Genomic DNA, 17,907 nt, shown 5'->3' on the forward strand with positions numbered 1-17,907 from the left:
TAGTTACCGGGTGCTCATGGATAAGCATATACCTTTCATACTGTTTTGGAATACGAAATCTCGTGGTCTACATTACATTACTGAATACAAACAAACTATAGCTCACCAACATTCGTGTTGACCTTTTAAGCGTGTATTTCTCAGGTGCTTAGACGTTGTTGCTTCCGCTGTTAGACTTGCTGTCTTGGTGTTTTAGACTTGTTGTTACAGACTCGCTGTGTTAGACTTCCGCTGCATTACTTAGAGATGTCTCAATCATGGAACTTTTATTTTGCATTCACAACCTAGGTTATTTGAATAATGGCTTGTAACGACCTTTGTGTCACGTTATCTTTTGTAAAATGTTATCCTTTTTGAATGCAAAACTTGTTTTAAAACAGCATGTAGTATTATACCGTGTAATGGACCTGTTGTTGACGATTCGTACATGATGGTTTTGTACGGGACGTCACAGATTTGACTAACGGAGTGAAAGATGCTTTGTCCGGATAACTACGGTCAACAATTCGAGTTCACGTACGGTGGACATACTTGTCTTTCTGTCTTCGTGGGTTGTCTCGCTGACTTTGGCCTTGTTTGTTCTCGTTAGCGCCTCTTTTAGATTCACGTAGCCGATTTTCTATGTTTGCTTCTTCGGCTCTTATAAAGTTATTGGCTTGTGTGAATAGATCTTCCATTGACGTTGGTGGTCGGGCGATTAGGTCTTTAAATATTCTCCCTGGGCGAAGCCCGCTGATGAAAGCCCCTGTCATCATTCCATCTGATCTGTCTGTCATGTGTAGTGTTTCTCTTCCGAATCTCTCAAAGTAATCTTTCAAGCTCTCATTCGGTCGTTGCCGAATTCCAAGTATCTCTGCTTGAGTTTTTTGAAACCTCCTTTGTTTGTGATGATACATTGGATTACAAGACAAGAATATGGCTCTTAATGACCTTACTCGTTGACTTAATTAACGGTACCACTCAAGAGAAGGGTTAAAATCTTTTAAATTAATATAAAGGTTTATGGGTTTTTCATCGTGTCGGGTGGCGATTCCCTATTTGATAACTCATATTACACTTTAAATGCAATTGGTTTTACGCCACTGATCCTTTCTAGGAACCGAATGATTGTTGGTAAAAAGTAAAAACACATAGCTTTATTGGTTCGTGATGTTTTATATATCAACACTTATTTGGATTTAAGTATTGTGTATGATGGTACTGTGTATGATAGTTATGAGAGATGATCTAAGAATGTCCTCTGCCTTCCATTTCGTTGGCTATTTTTAGGCCACATGTGAATGTGGGTATTAACTAATTCAAGTGTCCATCCATGTAACTATCCACCATCAGACATTTTTATTAGGTCCACACTTATACCTCTTTACATACATTTTTTATGTATGAAATCCTTCCATCTATTTAACTGGATTTTAAGTATTGTACTTTAAGCATGGGTCCACTCTTGTAACTCTCCATATCCATATTTTACGTATAGGATCCTTGCAACTATTTTATTGGGTTTTAAGTATTAGCTAGCACAGAGTATATTACATTAGTATTAATTAATTTCAATTAGTATTAATAATTTCAATTAATACTAGTTACTTTATTAGTTTGCGTGTCCTAAAACATGCGGTGACCTGCAGATCCATCATCCCGTTCTGTCCATCAGCATCATCCGTGACGCATCATTTCATAAAAACAAAAAGTTTCTGCCTTTATTCTACTGATGCCTATGAAGTCGGTAAGTGCCATGAGGCCCCCTTCTTATGCAGATAATCATCATCATCATATAAATTCACTTGATTAAATGCTTTAAATTTAAACACCCCAGAATAACAATGATCATTATGTAACATCCCGCCTTTTTCCGTTTACTTTTCCGTTATACTAATATAAAGTCCGTTATATGTTTATAACATCTCCCGTTGATACGCATTTTAATTTACCTCGTTTAGGTAATTCCCGCACCCGAACGAAAGTTGAGGGACTAAACTTGACAAGGGATCAAACCCTTGACTAGGTCAAAGGGTCAAACCCCTTTCACCCATTCATTACCATCTCCATCTCTCTCTTTCTCTCTAGCAAGAACACACACCCATTTACAAAATTCATTCAATCATCATCTAAATCCGATCTAGGAGGCTTACAACAAAATAAATTACATATTCGTAATCCTCTCTTCATCCTCTTCATTTTGGTACCAACTTCATCTCATTTGGGTAACTTTCTAAAATCACTAGATTTTGTGTTCTTGATGTTTTTAACTTATAAAAGTGTTAATTAGTGTCTATGGCTCAAGTCTAACATGAATATATGATTTGTATGCTCGATCTCGTTGTTTTAGTGTAACTAGCATGAACTTGAATTTGAGTGTGTTATTCTTGAATTTTGGATGATCATATGTTGTTAGATGTTAAAAGTTGATGCTTTAATTGTGTTACTAGCATCGCTAGCTTCAATTTGATGTGTAGGTTGCCTTAGAAAACTTCATGAACTTGATTATTGATTTTGGTGAATTTGGGTTAGGGTTTGATGAACTTGAAATGGACTTTTGATGCATTGAATGCCATGGATTATTATTGGTAAGTGTTTAGTTGGATTGTATGCTTGATTACCTTCGAAACGGCATATCATTCATGTAAATTGGTTGCCCGAATCATTGAATTGCATTTATGAACTTGTATGCGGTTAATGTTAAGCATTAGATGCGGTTTTGGTTGTTGTAATAGGTAGATTGATTGATGAAATGTGTTTAGTTGTTTTCCTTGTCAAATTACCTTTCCAACGATATATAGTATGCATTTTGGATGTTTTCGGTTCATAAAATATGTTAATTTGAGTTTTGGTTCGTGACTTGGACCATTTTTTTCTGCAAACTGCATGATTCCCAGGTATTGCGCGCCGCGCATTCACCCGCGCGCCGCGCAGAATCAGAAATCTCAGATGCTTGCCTTCTTGGTTGAGTTCTGACCAGAAATTGCACTGGGTGCGCGCCGCGCAACCCATTGCGCGCCGCGCATATGCCCAGCTCATTTTTGTTTTTATTTTTCCTTTCACAAAATGTTTCCCGCTTAACCGTAACTCCGATTAACATGAAACTTGGCCATTCTGCTCATAAATGATTTCTCATCATGGGAAAATTGTTGGATACCCGACCCGACCCGTTGACTTTGACTTTGACCAAGTTTGACTTTTAGTCAAACATAACCAAACGATTATACAATCGTTCTAACATACTTAACTACTTGTATCGTGCATGAAACTTGACAAATTGATTCACATGCTATATTAATCGAGTCGTAACGAGCCATAGGACTAATTGAACATCTTTGACCGTTTGTGTTTACCGTTATTGATACAACCTATATGTTTAGGTCAAGACTAGCTTTGTCTTTGCACACATTTACTTGTTGAAGTACTCTACTACTCGTGCATTCAAGGTGAGATCATAGTCCCACTTTTACTCTTTTTGAACTTACATTTGGGATGAGAAAACATAAACATTTCTTTTACTAAGTGAACACGAGTACAGGAAAACAAACATTCTACATACGAGTTTAGAACAAAATCCTCAATTCGATTATCATTAGTTACACTTGCCGGGTGTAAGCGAGAACTTATGTTGTATGGATCCATATGGGTTTGACAAACCCTCATTCAAACGGTTCGCTACCGTTTACGAATGAAATATATTTTCGAGAAACAGTGTATGTTCTAGCACTAAGTGATGGGGTTCAATGGAAGGAAACGTTAAGCATTGATAATTGGGTGCTCGTGAAACAAACTTTTGGAATGTATTACTATTATTTCATTGATGCAAATCTTGTGGTTCACTTGTACTTACTTACTTAAACCTATGATTTCACCAACGTTTTCGTTGACAGATTTCTATGTTTTTCTCAGGTCCTTGAACGATACATGATACATGCTTCAGCTCATTATTTGATACTTGCATTGGATGTCGAGTATATATGCATACATGGAGCGTCTTTTGGATACTTTTAAATTGTGTCGCATAAGTTTCATTTGTACTTAAAACTTTGTATCGTAACTTGTGGTGGAACTATTCTTGTAAACTTGAACAACCTTTACATTTGAAATGAATGCGACATATCTTTTGGTCAAACGTTGTTTTAAAGACTTATGACCACGTAACAGGACCTAAGTAGACGGCGCCGTCAAACATGATTTGGTCGGGTCGCTACAGATGGTATCAGAGCGTTGGTTGTAGGGATTTAGAGTTCATTGGTGTCGACCCCGAGTCATAGGGTACATTGGTGAGTCTAGACTACAACCGGCATATAGACTTGAAGTAGGAATTACTTGACTACTTGTGCATTTATACTCGAACGCTTCTACTCATATCTACTCTTAGTTCATCTTAATCTCACGTTGTTTAATTTGATTGACGCGCCACCTTGACTATATGAAATGATGTCGAATGCACATATGAATCAGGGTAATATAATTTCCGGGATTATATTACGGTGACTCATATGAACGTTCCGACATTATGACATAAAGAATTTAAGGCGAGTCGAGGAAAAACTTCTCTTTGTCTTTATTCTATATCACGGTTAGTATTATTGAGAATACTAATCAATGATATTCTTGTGTCTTGAAGGAACAATGGCTCCTCGTCGTGTACGCCGCAATGAAACTCCCGAACAAGCTCTCGAACGGATGATAGCTACCGCCGTAGATGCGGCCATGGCCGGTCACTCATCCAACAACAATAATAATAACAACCACAACAACAACAACAACAACAACAACAATGGAGCCGGAAACTCAAGCGAGGGATGCTCCTATAAAGCTTTCATGGGGTGAAAACCTCACACTTTTGACGGAACCGGGGGACCGGTCGTGCTCACCCGATGGTTTGAGCAAACGGAAGCCGTCTTTAGCATAAGCGGTTGTCGGGACCAAGACAAGGTCAAATACTCCACTCACACTTTCTCCGGAATTGCTCTAACATGGTGGAACACCTATGTTCAATCGGTGGGTACCTATGAAGCTCATGCCCTCTCTTGGGCCGATCTAAAGGAAAGGATGATTGTTGAATATTTTCCGCGCGAAGAAACCCGAAAGCTTGAGGAAGAACTAAGAGCTTTGAAAGCGGTCGAAAACGATCTTAGAGCTTATAATCAACGCTTCGCCGAACTATCCTTGATGTGTCCTAATCTTGTTAACCCCGAATCTCAAAGGATTGAGCTCTACATGCTCGGTCTTCCAAAAAGCATCAAACAAGGGGTGATGTCATCCAAACCCACTACTCATCAAGCCGCTATGAACATGGCTCGCCAACTAATTGAAACGGTTGACGAAATCGTAGTTCCGGCACCTAAGGCCGAGGATAAATCGGGCGGCAACAAAAGAAAGTGGGAACCCTCCCAATCAAGCAACAACAACTTTGCTAAGAAGCCTTACACCTCCGACGGCAAGAAAGGTTATGCCGGGAACCTACCTCTTTGCAACAAATGCAACAAACATCACTTTGGCGAATGTAGTAAGTTAATTTGCCACCGGTGCCAAGGAGTTGGTCATAAGGCCAACGATTGTAAAAGTGCCACTCCCGTCGCTCGAAAGTGGCCCAATGCACCAAAGACGGGCACTTGTTACGAATGTGGTCAAACGGGTCATAATAGAAATGCATGCCCGAAAAGGAAAGATCACACCAATACGCGCGGCCGAGCTTTCAACATCAACACCGAGGAAGCCCGGGATGACACTGAACTAGTCACGGGTACGTTTCTTCTCAACAATTCTTATGTCTCTTGCTTATTCGATTCAGGTGCCGATAAATGCTTTGTATCCAAGACTTTGACTCATTCTTTTAGCACTCCACCTCTTCCATTAGATACCACTTATACCATTGAAGTGGCTAACGGGAAACTATTAAGTGCCAACACATATTACCGGGGGTGTACGTTAAACATTTTGGGTAAGGAATTTGAAATTGACTTGATACCCATGGAACTAGGAAGCTTTGATGTAATAATCGGTATGAATTGGTTAGTCAAAACGAAATCTCACATTCTTTGTGATCTTAACGCAATCCGAATTCCTATCGAGAATGGTGAACCTTTGATTGTCTATGGCGATAAGAGTTGCACCAGACTCAACCTCGTTTCGTGCCTTAAAGTTAGAAAACTGCTCCGTAAGGGTTGTTTTGCGATCCTTGCCCACGTTAAGAAAGTTAAGTCCGATGATAAGCATATCGATGATGTGCCAATTGTTAGTGACTATTCCGATGTATTTCCCGATGAATTGCCGGGTCTTCCGCCTCATCGACCGATTGAATTCCAAATCGATCTTATTCCGGGAGCCGCACCCGTAGCACGTGCACCATATAGACTCGCTCCATCTGAAATGCAAGAATTGCAAAGTCAAATCCAAGAACTACTTGATCGTGGTTTTATCCAACCTAGCCATTCACCTTGGGGCGCTCCGATTTTGTTTGTTAAAAAGAAAGACGGATCCCTACGAATGTGCATTGATTATCGTGAACTAAATAAATTGACGGTTAAGAACCGATATCCTCTTCCTCGCATCGATGACCTCTTTGATCAACTACAAGGGTCTTGTGTATATTCGAAAATCGATCTCCGCTCGGGTTATCATCAATTAAGGGTTAAGGGGGAAGATGTCTCCAAAACCGCTTTCCGGACTCGTTACGGTAGTTATGAATTCCTTGTCATGCCATTTGGTCTCACTAACGCACCGGCGGTGTTCATGGATCTTATGAACCGCGTGTGCAAACCGTATCTCGATAAATTCGTTATTGTGTTCATCGATGATATATTGATCTATTCTAAAAATGAAGAAGAGCACGAACAACATCTCCGACTTGTGCTTGAACTTTTAAGACAAGAACAACTCTATGCCAAATTCTCCAAGTGTGAATTTTGGTTAAAGGAAGTTCAATTTCTTGGTCATGTTGTAAGTGATCAAGGTATTAAAGTCGATCCAACGAAAATCGAAGCCATTAGCAAATGGGAGACTCCTACTACTCCTACTCACATTCGTCAATTTTTGGGTCTCGCCGGGTACTATCGTAGATTCATCGAAAATTTCTCTTTGGTTGCACGTCCTCTAACCGCATTGACTCACAAGGGAAAGAAATTCATTTGGGCGACCGAACATGAATCCGCATTCCAAATCTTGAAAACGAAGCTAACCACCGCTCCTATCTTGTCACTTCCCGAAGGCAATGATGACTTTGTTGTATATTGCGATGCCTCGAAACATGGTTTTGGGTGTGTATTGATGCAACGAACGAAAGTCATTGCTTATGCTTCTCGACAACTCAAAATTCATGAACGAAACTATACGACACATGATCTCGAACTCGGAGCCGTTGTCTTTGCACTTAAAATGTGGAGACACTATCTTTATAGAACCAAGAGTACTATCTTCACCGATCACAAAAGCCTTCAACACATTTTCGATCAAAAGCAACTAAACATGAGACAACGAAGGTGGATTGAAACCTTAAACGATTACGATTGCGAGCTTCGTTACCATCCCGGGAAGGCAAATGTAGTAGCCGATGCCTTAAGTCGAAAAGAAAGAGCGGTGCCTCTTCGTGTCCGAGCCTTAAACATCACCATCCACACAAACCTTAATAGCCAAATTCGGGTAGCCCAAGATGAGGCTCTCAAGGATGAAAACATCTCTCTCGAACACTTGAACGTCCTCACCTCTCGATTCGAAGTTAAAGAAACCGGACTCCGATATTTCGCCGGAAGAATTTGGGTGCCTAGTTATGGGGATCTACGAAGCCTTATTTTAGATGAGGCCCATAAGTCACGATACTCGATTCACCCCGGTGCCAATAAGATGTACCACGACCTTAAACAACTATATTGGTGGCCGAACATCAAAAGGGACGTAGCTACTTATGTTTCCAAGTGTTTGACATGTTCCAAAGTCAAAGCCGAACACCAAAGACCGTCCGGACTACTTCGACAACCCGAGATCCCGCAATGGAAGTGGGAAAGGATAACGATGGATTTTATCACCAAGCTACCAAAAACGACGGGCGGTTATGATACCATTTGGGTTATTGTTGACCGTCTCACCAAATCCGCACACTTCCTTGCCATGAAAGAAACGGACAAAATGGAGAAAATTGCACAACTTTATATTAAGGAGATCGTAGCCCGACACGGTGTACCATTATCGATTATCTCCGACCGAGATGGCCGTTTCGTTTCTAGATTTTGGCGTACATTGCAAGAAGCGTTGGGAACGCGTTTAGACATGAGCACCGCATATCATCCTCAAACCGATGGACAAAGCGAACGTACAATTCAAACCTTAGAGGACATGTTACGAGCTTGCGTGGTTGATTTCGGAAAAGCTTGGGACAAGCACTTACCTCTCGCCGAGTTCTCTTACAACAATAGTTATCACGCGAGTATTAAAGCCGCACCTTTTGAAGCGTTATATGGCCGCAAATGTCGTTCACCTCTTTGTTGGGCCGAGGTAGGCGACGTGCAAATCACCGGACCCGAACTCATTCACGAAACCACCGAGAAAATCGTTCAAATCCGAGATAGGCTTAGGACGGCCCGAAGTCGTCAAAAGAGCTATACCGACAAACGACGCAACGATCTTGAATTTCAAGTCGGTGACCGAGTAATGTTAAAAGTCGCACCTTGGAAGGGTGTAATCCGTTTTGGGAAACGTGGGAAGCTAAATCCGCGGTATATTGGTCCTTTCGAAATCTTGGAGCGTATTGGAACCGTTGCTTATCGTTTAGATCTTCCGCCTCAATTGAACTCCGTTCATCCTACCTTCCATGTATCTAACTTGAAAAAGTGTCTTGCCGAACCCGATATCGTCATCCCTCTCGAAGAACTTACTATTGATGACAAACTTCATTTTGTGGAGGAACCGGTTGAAATTGTGGACACCTCCGTCAAGACATTGAAACAAAGCCGAATCCCGATTGTCAAGGTTCGTTGGAATGCCAAAAGAGGACCCGAGTTTACTTGGGAAAGACAAGATCAAATGCAAAGGAAGTATCCTCATCTATTCGTGAATTCGGAAACGCAAGATCTCGAGGAAGAAACAACGACTACTACGCCTACTTAAATTTCGGGACGAAATTTCTTTTAAGGAGTAGGTAATGTAACATCCCGCCTTTTTCCGTTTACTTTTCCGTTATACTAATATAAAGTCCGTTATATGTTTATAACATCTCCAGTTGATACGCATTTTAATTTACCTCGTTTAGGTAATTCCCGCACCCGAACGAAAGTTGAGGGACTAAACTTGACAAGGGATCAAACCCTTGACTAGGTCAAAGGGTCAAACCCCTTTCACCCATTCATTACCATCTCCATCTCTCTCTTTCTCTCTAGCAAGAACACACACCCATTTACAAAATTCATTCAATCATCATCTAAATCCGATCTAGGAGGCTTACAACAAAATAAATTACATATTCGTAATCCTCTCTTCATCCTCTTCATTTTGGTACCAACTTCATCTCATTTGGGTAACTTTCTAAAATCACTAGATTTTGTGTTCTTGATGTTTTTAACTTATAAAAGTGTTAATTAGTGTCTATGGCTCAAGTCTAACATGAATATATGATTTGTATGCTCGATCTCGTTGTTTTAGTGTAACTAGCATGAACTTGAATTTGAGTGTGTTATTCTTGAATTTTGGATGATCATATGTTGTTAGATGTTAAAAGTTGATGCTTTAATTGTGTTACTAGCATCGCTAGCTTCAATTTGATGTGTAGGTTGCCTTAGAAAACTTCATGAACTTGATTATTGATTTTGGTGAATTTGGGTTAGGGTTTGATGAACTTGAAATGGACTTTTGATGCATTGAATGCCATGGATTATTATTGGTAAGTGTTTAGTTGGATTGTATGCTTGATTACCTTCGAAACGGCATATCATTCATGTAAATTGGTTGCCCGAATCATTGAATTGCATTTATGAACTTGTATGCGGTTAATGTTAAGCATTAGATGCGGTTTTGGTTGTTGTAATAGGTAGATTGATTGATGAAATGTGTTTAGTTGTTTTCCTTGTCAAATTACCTTTCCAACGATATATAGTATGCATTTTGGATGTTTTCGGTTCATAAAATATGTTAATTTGAGTTTTGGTTCGTGACTTGGACCATTTTTTTCTGCAAACTGCATGATTCCCAGGTATTGCGCGCCGCGCATTCACCCGCGCGCCGCGCAGAATCAGAAATCTCAGATGCTTGCCTTCTTGGTTGAGTTCTGACCAGAAATTGCACTGGGTGCGCGCCGCGCAACCCATTGCGCGCCGCGCATATGCCCAGCTCATTTTTGTTTTTATTTTTCCTTTCACAAAATGTTTCCCGCTTAACCGTAACTCCGATTAACATGAAACTTGGCCATTCTGCTCATAAATGATTTCTCATCATGGGAAAATTGTTGGATACCCGACCCGACCCGTTGACTTTGACTTTGACCAAGTTTGACTTTTAGTCAAACATAACCAAACGATTATACAATCGTTCTAACATACTTAACTACTTGTATCGTGCATGAAACTTGACAAATTGATTCACATGCTATATTAATCGAGTCGTAACGAGCCATAGGACTAATTGAACATCTTTGACCGTTTGTGTTTACCGTTATTGATACAACCTATATGTTTAGGTCAAGACTAGCTTTGTCTTTGCACACATTTACTTGTTGAAGTACTCTACTACTCGTGCATTCAAGGTGAGATCATAGTCCCACTTTTACTCTTTTTGAACTTACATTTGGGATGAGAAAACATAAACATTTCTTTTACTAAGTGAACACAAGTACAGGAAAACAAACATTCTACATACGAGTTTAGAACAAAATCCTCAATTCGATTATCATTAGTTACACTTGCCGGGTGTAAGCGAGAACTTATGTTGTATGGATCCATATGGGTTTGACAAACCCTCATTCAAACGGTTCGCTACCGTTTACGAATGAAATATATTTTCGAGAAACAGTGTATGTTCTAGCACTAAGTGATGGGGTTCAATGGAAGGAAACGTTAAGCATTGATAATTGGGTGCTCGTGAAACAAACTTTTGGAATGTATTACTATTATTTCATTGATGCAAATCTTGTGGTTCACTTGTACTTACTTACTTAAACCTATGATTTCACCAACGTTTTCGTTGACAGATTTCTATGTTTTTCTCAGGTCCTTGAACGATACATGATACATGCTTCCGCTCATTATTTGATACTTGCATTGGATGTCGAGTATATATGCATACATGGAGCGTCTTTTGGATACTTTTAAATTGTGTCGCATAAGTTTCATTTGTACTTAAAACTTTGTATCGTAACTTGTGGTGGAACTATTCTTGTAAACTTGAACAACCTTTACATTTGAAATGAATGCGACATATCTTTTGGTCAAACGTTGTTTTAAAGACTTATGACCACGTAACGGGACCTAAGTAGACGGCGCCGTCAAACATGATTTGGTCGGGTCGCTACACATTATGTGTATCTTGTTAGAAATAGGATGTTATGTGTATATTATTTGTGGAAGAGAGGATTGATGATTTAGATGTTTGATTGATCTTGAAAACTTTGTTTTATTACTTATTGTTTTGCTTGATTACAAATGAGGGGTGAAGCCCTTTATTTATACTACTCAATGGAGTAGTCTAGAACTCTTCATCAACTAATATCTAGATATTTCCTAAGTATTTTCTAGACTTAGATATTTTTACATGATTATTCTATACACATTGACTACTACACATTACATGAAGTTTCTAGATATTAGACTACAATCTTGATCCATATACTTGTATACTTGCAAGCTCATATCCAAAACAAATAGCCCAAATCAAGTTTAGTTTCCAACAGCCCCCCTTAAACTTGATTTCTTCACTACGAGCATATTCCGTAATCTCTGAAAAGTCTCGTGTTTTAGAGGCTTTGTGAAAATATCAGCAACTTGGTCGAATGACTTCGTGTACTTTATCTGCACCTATTTATTTGTAACACACTCCCTGATGAAATGGTATTTCGTATTGATGTGCTTGCTTCGATCATGGAAGACTGGATTCTTTGCTAGAGCAATCGCAAACTTGTTATCCACATATATCTCCGTAGCTTCCTTTTGGAAAAACTTAAGCTCATTTAGTAACTTCCTGAGCCATATTGCATAACAGGTGCACGATGTTGCTGCTACAAACTCGGCTTCACACGTTGACAGAGTCACAATGGGTTGCTTCTTCGAGCTCCATGTGAACGACGTATCTCCCATATAGAAAACAAAACCACTCGTACTCTTACGATCATCTATGTCTCTAGACCAATCACTATCACTGTATCCAACTAGCTTGAAGTGATCAGAAGGCGAATAAAACAGGCCATAGTCAATCGTACCTTTGATGTAGCGAAGTATCCTCTTGGTCGCCTTCAAGTGATTTATTGTAAGTGCTTCCATGTATCGACTTACTAGTCCAACTCCGTAGAGAATATCTGGCCTCGTGCAGGTTAGGTACCTCAGACTTCCAACTAAACTCTTATATTGTGTTGGGTCCACCAAGTATCCTTCATCATCTTTTGATAATTTGAGATTACAATCCACCGGTGTGTTCATTGACTTGCAGTCATTCATCTTAAACTTCTTGAGCACCTCATTCGCATAACCTTCTTGGGATATGAATATTCCTTCTTTCTTTTGTTTTACCTCGATCCCAAGATAGTAAGCCATAAGACCAATGTCGGTCATCTCGAACTCCCGAACCATTGCTTTCTTGAACTCCTCAAACATTTTGGGATTACTACTGGTGAATATCAAGTCATCCACGTATAGGCACACAATCATAACATCTCCATCATTGCTAACTTTGGTGTAGAGGGCATGCTCATGGGGGCATTTCGTAAAGTCATTCTGCTGGAAATACTTGTCTATCCTGCTATTCCATGCCCGAGGCACTTGCTTCAACCCGTATAAGGCCTTTTTCAATTTTAGCACCTTATTCTCTTGACCTTTCACGATGTATCCCAAAGGTTGTTCTATATAGACTTCTTCTTCTAAGTGGCCATTAAGGAACGCGGATTTGACATCCATTTGATAAATCTTCCAATTATGTTGAGCCGCAAGTGAGATTATCAATCTTATAGTTTCTAGACGAGCGACGGGAGCAAATACCTCGTCATAGTCTATGCCGGCTCGTTGACTATATCTCTTCGCCACCAACCTTGCCTTATATCTTTCAACTTCACCTTTGGAATTCTTCTTGGCCTTGTACACCCATTTTACACCAATAGCCTTATGTCCCTTTGGTAGTGTGGCAAGATCCCACGTATTATTCTTCTCGATTGCTTGAATCTCTTCGTCCATAGCACGTTTCCACTTTTGACTTTTTGTTGCGTCTTCATAACTTATTGGCTCACACTCGGCAAGAAGGCAGAACAATGATAGATCCTCCATAGGCTGGGTTACCTCGTACAACTCCCTAATGCTCCTTGTGTGATGTTGTAGCCTACTTGATTCTCCTCCTGATGTTGGTGTCACTTCATTAGGTGTAGTGGTTGGAGTACGTGGAGAGTGCGGAGATGGTGTACTAGAAGTTTCTTGAACTTCTAGATATTCTTCGTTCCTTGCAGTACTTTCGAATGGATAAGGGAGAAAGTCGTAGTTCTCCTCTTCGAGAACATTCCAATCCCATGTTGCTTCTTCATCGAACACCACATCTCGACTTGAGATTACTTTACCGGTCTTGGGATTGTATAACTTGTAACCCTTCGAACTTGAGTCATAGCCCACGAATATGAGTTTCTCGCTTTTATCATCGAGCTTCGTCCTCTTCTGATCTGGCACATGAGCATATGCCACACTTCCGAACACTCGAAGGTGTGAGATGCCGGGCTTCCTTCCACTCCAAGCTTCAATGGGCGTTTTGTTCTTGACGCTTCTAGTGGGCGAGCGATTTGCAAGATAGATCGCACAGTCTACTGCCTCAGCCCAAAATTCCTTAGGCATCCTTTTGCTCTTTAACATACCCCGGGCCATATCAAGAATGCTCCTATTTTTTCTTTCCGCAACACCATTTTGTTGAGGTGAATACGGAAGAGTTAGATGACGTCGTAACCCATTGTTGTCGCAAAATTCCTTGAATTCCTTGGATGTGAACTCTCCTCCACGATCGGATCTCATCGCCTTTATGGTGAGACCACTTTGATTCTCCACAAATGCTTTAAACTTCTTGAATATTCCAAAAACTTCCAACTTCTCTTTTAGAAAATAGACCCATGTCTTTCGACTAAAATCATCAATGAATAGAAGAAAATATCTATTTTTACCAAAATACGGTGGGCTTATTGGTCCACACACATCCGTGTGAATAAGTTCTAGAGGTTTCTTCGCTCTACTAGAAGCTTCGGTTGGAAAACTATTTCGGAAGTGCTTTTCTAGAAGGCATCCCTCACATATTTGATCCGGATGATTAATTGGAGGCAAACCCTTCACCATTCCTTTACTTGATAATAATTTTAAGCCTCCAAAATTTAAGTGCCCGTATCTCATGTGCCAAAGCCAAGAATTATCTTTGAAACATGCTTTTAAACATCTTGGAATGTCATGTTGAATATTTAGCATGAACATCCTATTCGTTGACATTGGCACCTTAGCAATCAAACCTCCTTTTTGATCTCTTAAAGAAAGGGTACGATTTATCATGTGAATATCATAGCCTTTCTCCAAGAGTTGTCCAATACTCAGTATATTCGTCTTCATATTGGGCACATAATACACGTTAGAGATAAATTGATGCCTTCCATTTTTCAAGCGGATGAGAATCTTACCTTTGCCTTTAACCGGGACTTTAGAGGAATCTCCGAAGGTGATATTTCCACTAATTACCTCGTCTAACTCCACATACATGTTTTTGTCACCGCACATATGGTTGCTTGCACCCGTGTCGAGATACCACAAATTTGATTCTCCGTTATCTTCACCTTTGCATGCTAGTAACAAAGTGTTTTTCACGGCTTCGGTATCTTCTTGCACTAAATTTGCTCTTTCTTACACGTAATTGTTTGACTTCTCGCATTCCGAAGCATAGTGGCCAAATTTATGAAAATTATAGCATTTGGTTTGAGAATTGTCATACCTTGGCCTTCTACTTGTGTAGCCTCTCCCGCGACCTCTTGTCGGGTGAAAATCTTGACTTCTTTCTTCATTTTTGTAAGAACTATAACCTCCACGTTTGATATATCCTTGCCCTCGTCCTCGGCCACGTACTTGACCACGACCTCGTTGACTCGTTTGATGAGTCTTTTCACTGTTCTCTTCCTTGAAAGAGAGTTTTGCTTGTAAAGCTTGCTCCAAAGGCTCTTTACTTTTCTTATTAAACCTCACTTCATGGGCTTGTAGTGAACCCACGAGTTCATCGATAGTCATTGATTTTAGATCTTTAGATTCTTCAATGGCTACGACTATATAGTCGAATTTTGAATCTAATGATCTAAGAATCTTCTCAATGACTCTTACATCACTTAGAATTTCACCATTCCTCTTTAATTGATTGACAACCGTCAAGACTCTTGTAAAATAATCAGAAATTAATTCTGAGTCTTTCTTATTTAAGGATCCGAACTCACCTCGTAGTGTTTGTAGTCGAACCTTTTTCACCTTATCAACTCCCTTATAAGAGTTCTCCAAGATCTCCCATGCTTTCTTGGCGGTGGTTGCACTTGCAATTTTCTCAAAAGCTCCATCATCTACACTTTGTTGGATGATGGAAAGAGCCTTTTGATCGTTCGTCTTCATTCATTTTTTCTCCTTGCTGAGAGGACCTTTTTCTGCAGGTTCCTCATAGCCTTCCTCCACAATCTCCCATAAGTCTTGTCCACCTAGGAAGGTTTTCATTTGGATGCTTCATCGATCATAATTATCCTTTGTGAGGCGAGGAAACGTGATGACATTGTTGGCCATCATCTTGTCGAACCAAGCTCTGATACCAATTTGTTAGAAATAGGAGGTTATGTGTATATTATTTGTGGAAGAGATGATTGATGATTTAGATGTTTGATTGATCTTGAAAACTTTGTTTTATTGCTTATTGTTTTGCTTGATTACAAATGAGGGGTGAAGCCCTCTATTTATACTACTCAATGGAGTAGTCTAGAACTCTTCATCAACTAATATCTAGATATTTCCTAAGTATTTTCTAGACTTAGATATTTTTACATAATTATTCTACTACATTACATGAAGTTTCTAGATATTGGACTACAATCTTGATTCATATACTTGTATACTTGCAAGCTCATATACAAAACAAATAGCCCAAATCAAGTTTAGTTTCCAACATATCTATCCAACAATAATTGATCGAGTTTATATACGAGTAATTAATTTGTAACAAATTGAAAATTTTGTTTGCTTGTTTCAGATTCAATATTGTTTGATCAATTATCAACAATTAGAACTTGAAGGCGGTGGTTGGAGAGAGTTGGTTTGTTCCTTCCTTCTAATTTACGGGTGGTTGCACCAATCGGTCCAAAGGAAATTGATGACTGCCTCTACTTCGTCGTTCCTTTGTCAGGAGTGAGGCCGGAGGGCCTGAAGGTGTCTATTGATAACGGCACTGTGTTCATCGAAGCCAAAGATACCGATCAAGATATAAAGAGTCTTTGTTGGATTGATTTGCCAAATATCGATTTACCGGATAAGAACTATGATGGTGAAAGAATCCAGGCGGAATTTAAGCCCCATCATGGAGCCTTGATAAGTTGATATTAACTATTTTCAAGCTGTCAAAAAGGGAAATGTCGATGTTAGAACTATTGATAATTAACATGTCCTAGTTATCTACTTTCAATATTTTTGGCATAACTGGAGTATAATTATCTGTGTATTGTGTTGCTTAATTCTAAAATTTCAAATAACATGCTTGTTTTTCCTGGTGTCTATTAACGAATATTTCATGTTTTAATACTAACTTTAGCTCATAATGATAGTAGAATATAAGAAACACACCACTTTGATACAAAACTCTAGAAAATGTATGTGATGTACGTGTGCCCCCTTTGGTGCAAAGTGCTCTTTTATGGGGTATGTTATTACTGAAATGAAAGGGAAAATTCATTACGCACGTGAAATTAGGAAAGAAGAAAACAAATTTTTCTTGTCAACGGAGGATCACATCGACCACGAACCGGTTTTGGTAGGAGATCATGATCGCACAAAACAAAACTAGACGCGAAATTGAAAAATGATAAGCGAAACTGCAAACTAATCGAGAAACTGAATAATGAACTGCGAAATTGCAAATTAATTATAAAACTGAATGCTGAAACGCGAAATTACAACCTAATCACAAAACTAAATACTAAAATGCGAAAATGCAAAACTGAAAACTGAAACATGTAAATGAACTATCAAACGAGAAATTTAAATATGAAGCGCGCATCCAAAAACTGAAACTTGAAATAGAAATCTGAAACGCGAAATTATATGCGTATTTCTATAACTGAAACACGTATTTGAAAACTTAAACACGTATTTAATCATTATCAATTTATCATAATATATGATAATGGCTTTGGTACTTTTGATTTTTGGTTTGTTTCACTACGTTTGTTAATAGAATTAGTGAAGTTATTATATTTTACATATAATATGAATCTATTTTATATACAATTTCGTGTTGTTTTGATTGTGTACATGAGCGTATTGGGAAAATAACAATATCCTCAAACAACAACAATCTGTTAAACTTTTATTACACAAAACTTGGCCCCCTTCAACTTTCATATTCCGATTGGTTTACTCAATCAACTTACGCATCCCCTAACCAAACTAGAGCGACGTTAGGTTCATGTTTACTAGGCGCGAGTGTGAGCGAGAGAGTGTTTCCCTTGTCGAGAGAGAATGGAACAACAAATTCTGTATCGCG

Source organism: Rutidosis leptorrhynchoides, chromosome 3 (assembly GCF_046630445.1).
Source record: "Rutidosis leptorrhynchoides isolate AG116_Rl617_1_P2 chromosome 3, CSIRO_AGI_Rlap_v1, whole genome shotgun sequence".
Classification (NCBI taxonomy): domain Eukaryota; kingdom Viridiplantae; phylum Streptophyta; class Magnoliopsida; order Asterales; family Asteraceae; genus Rutidosis; species Rutidosis leptorrhynchoides.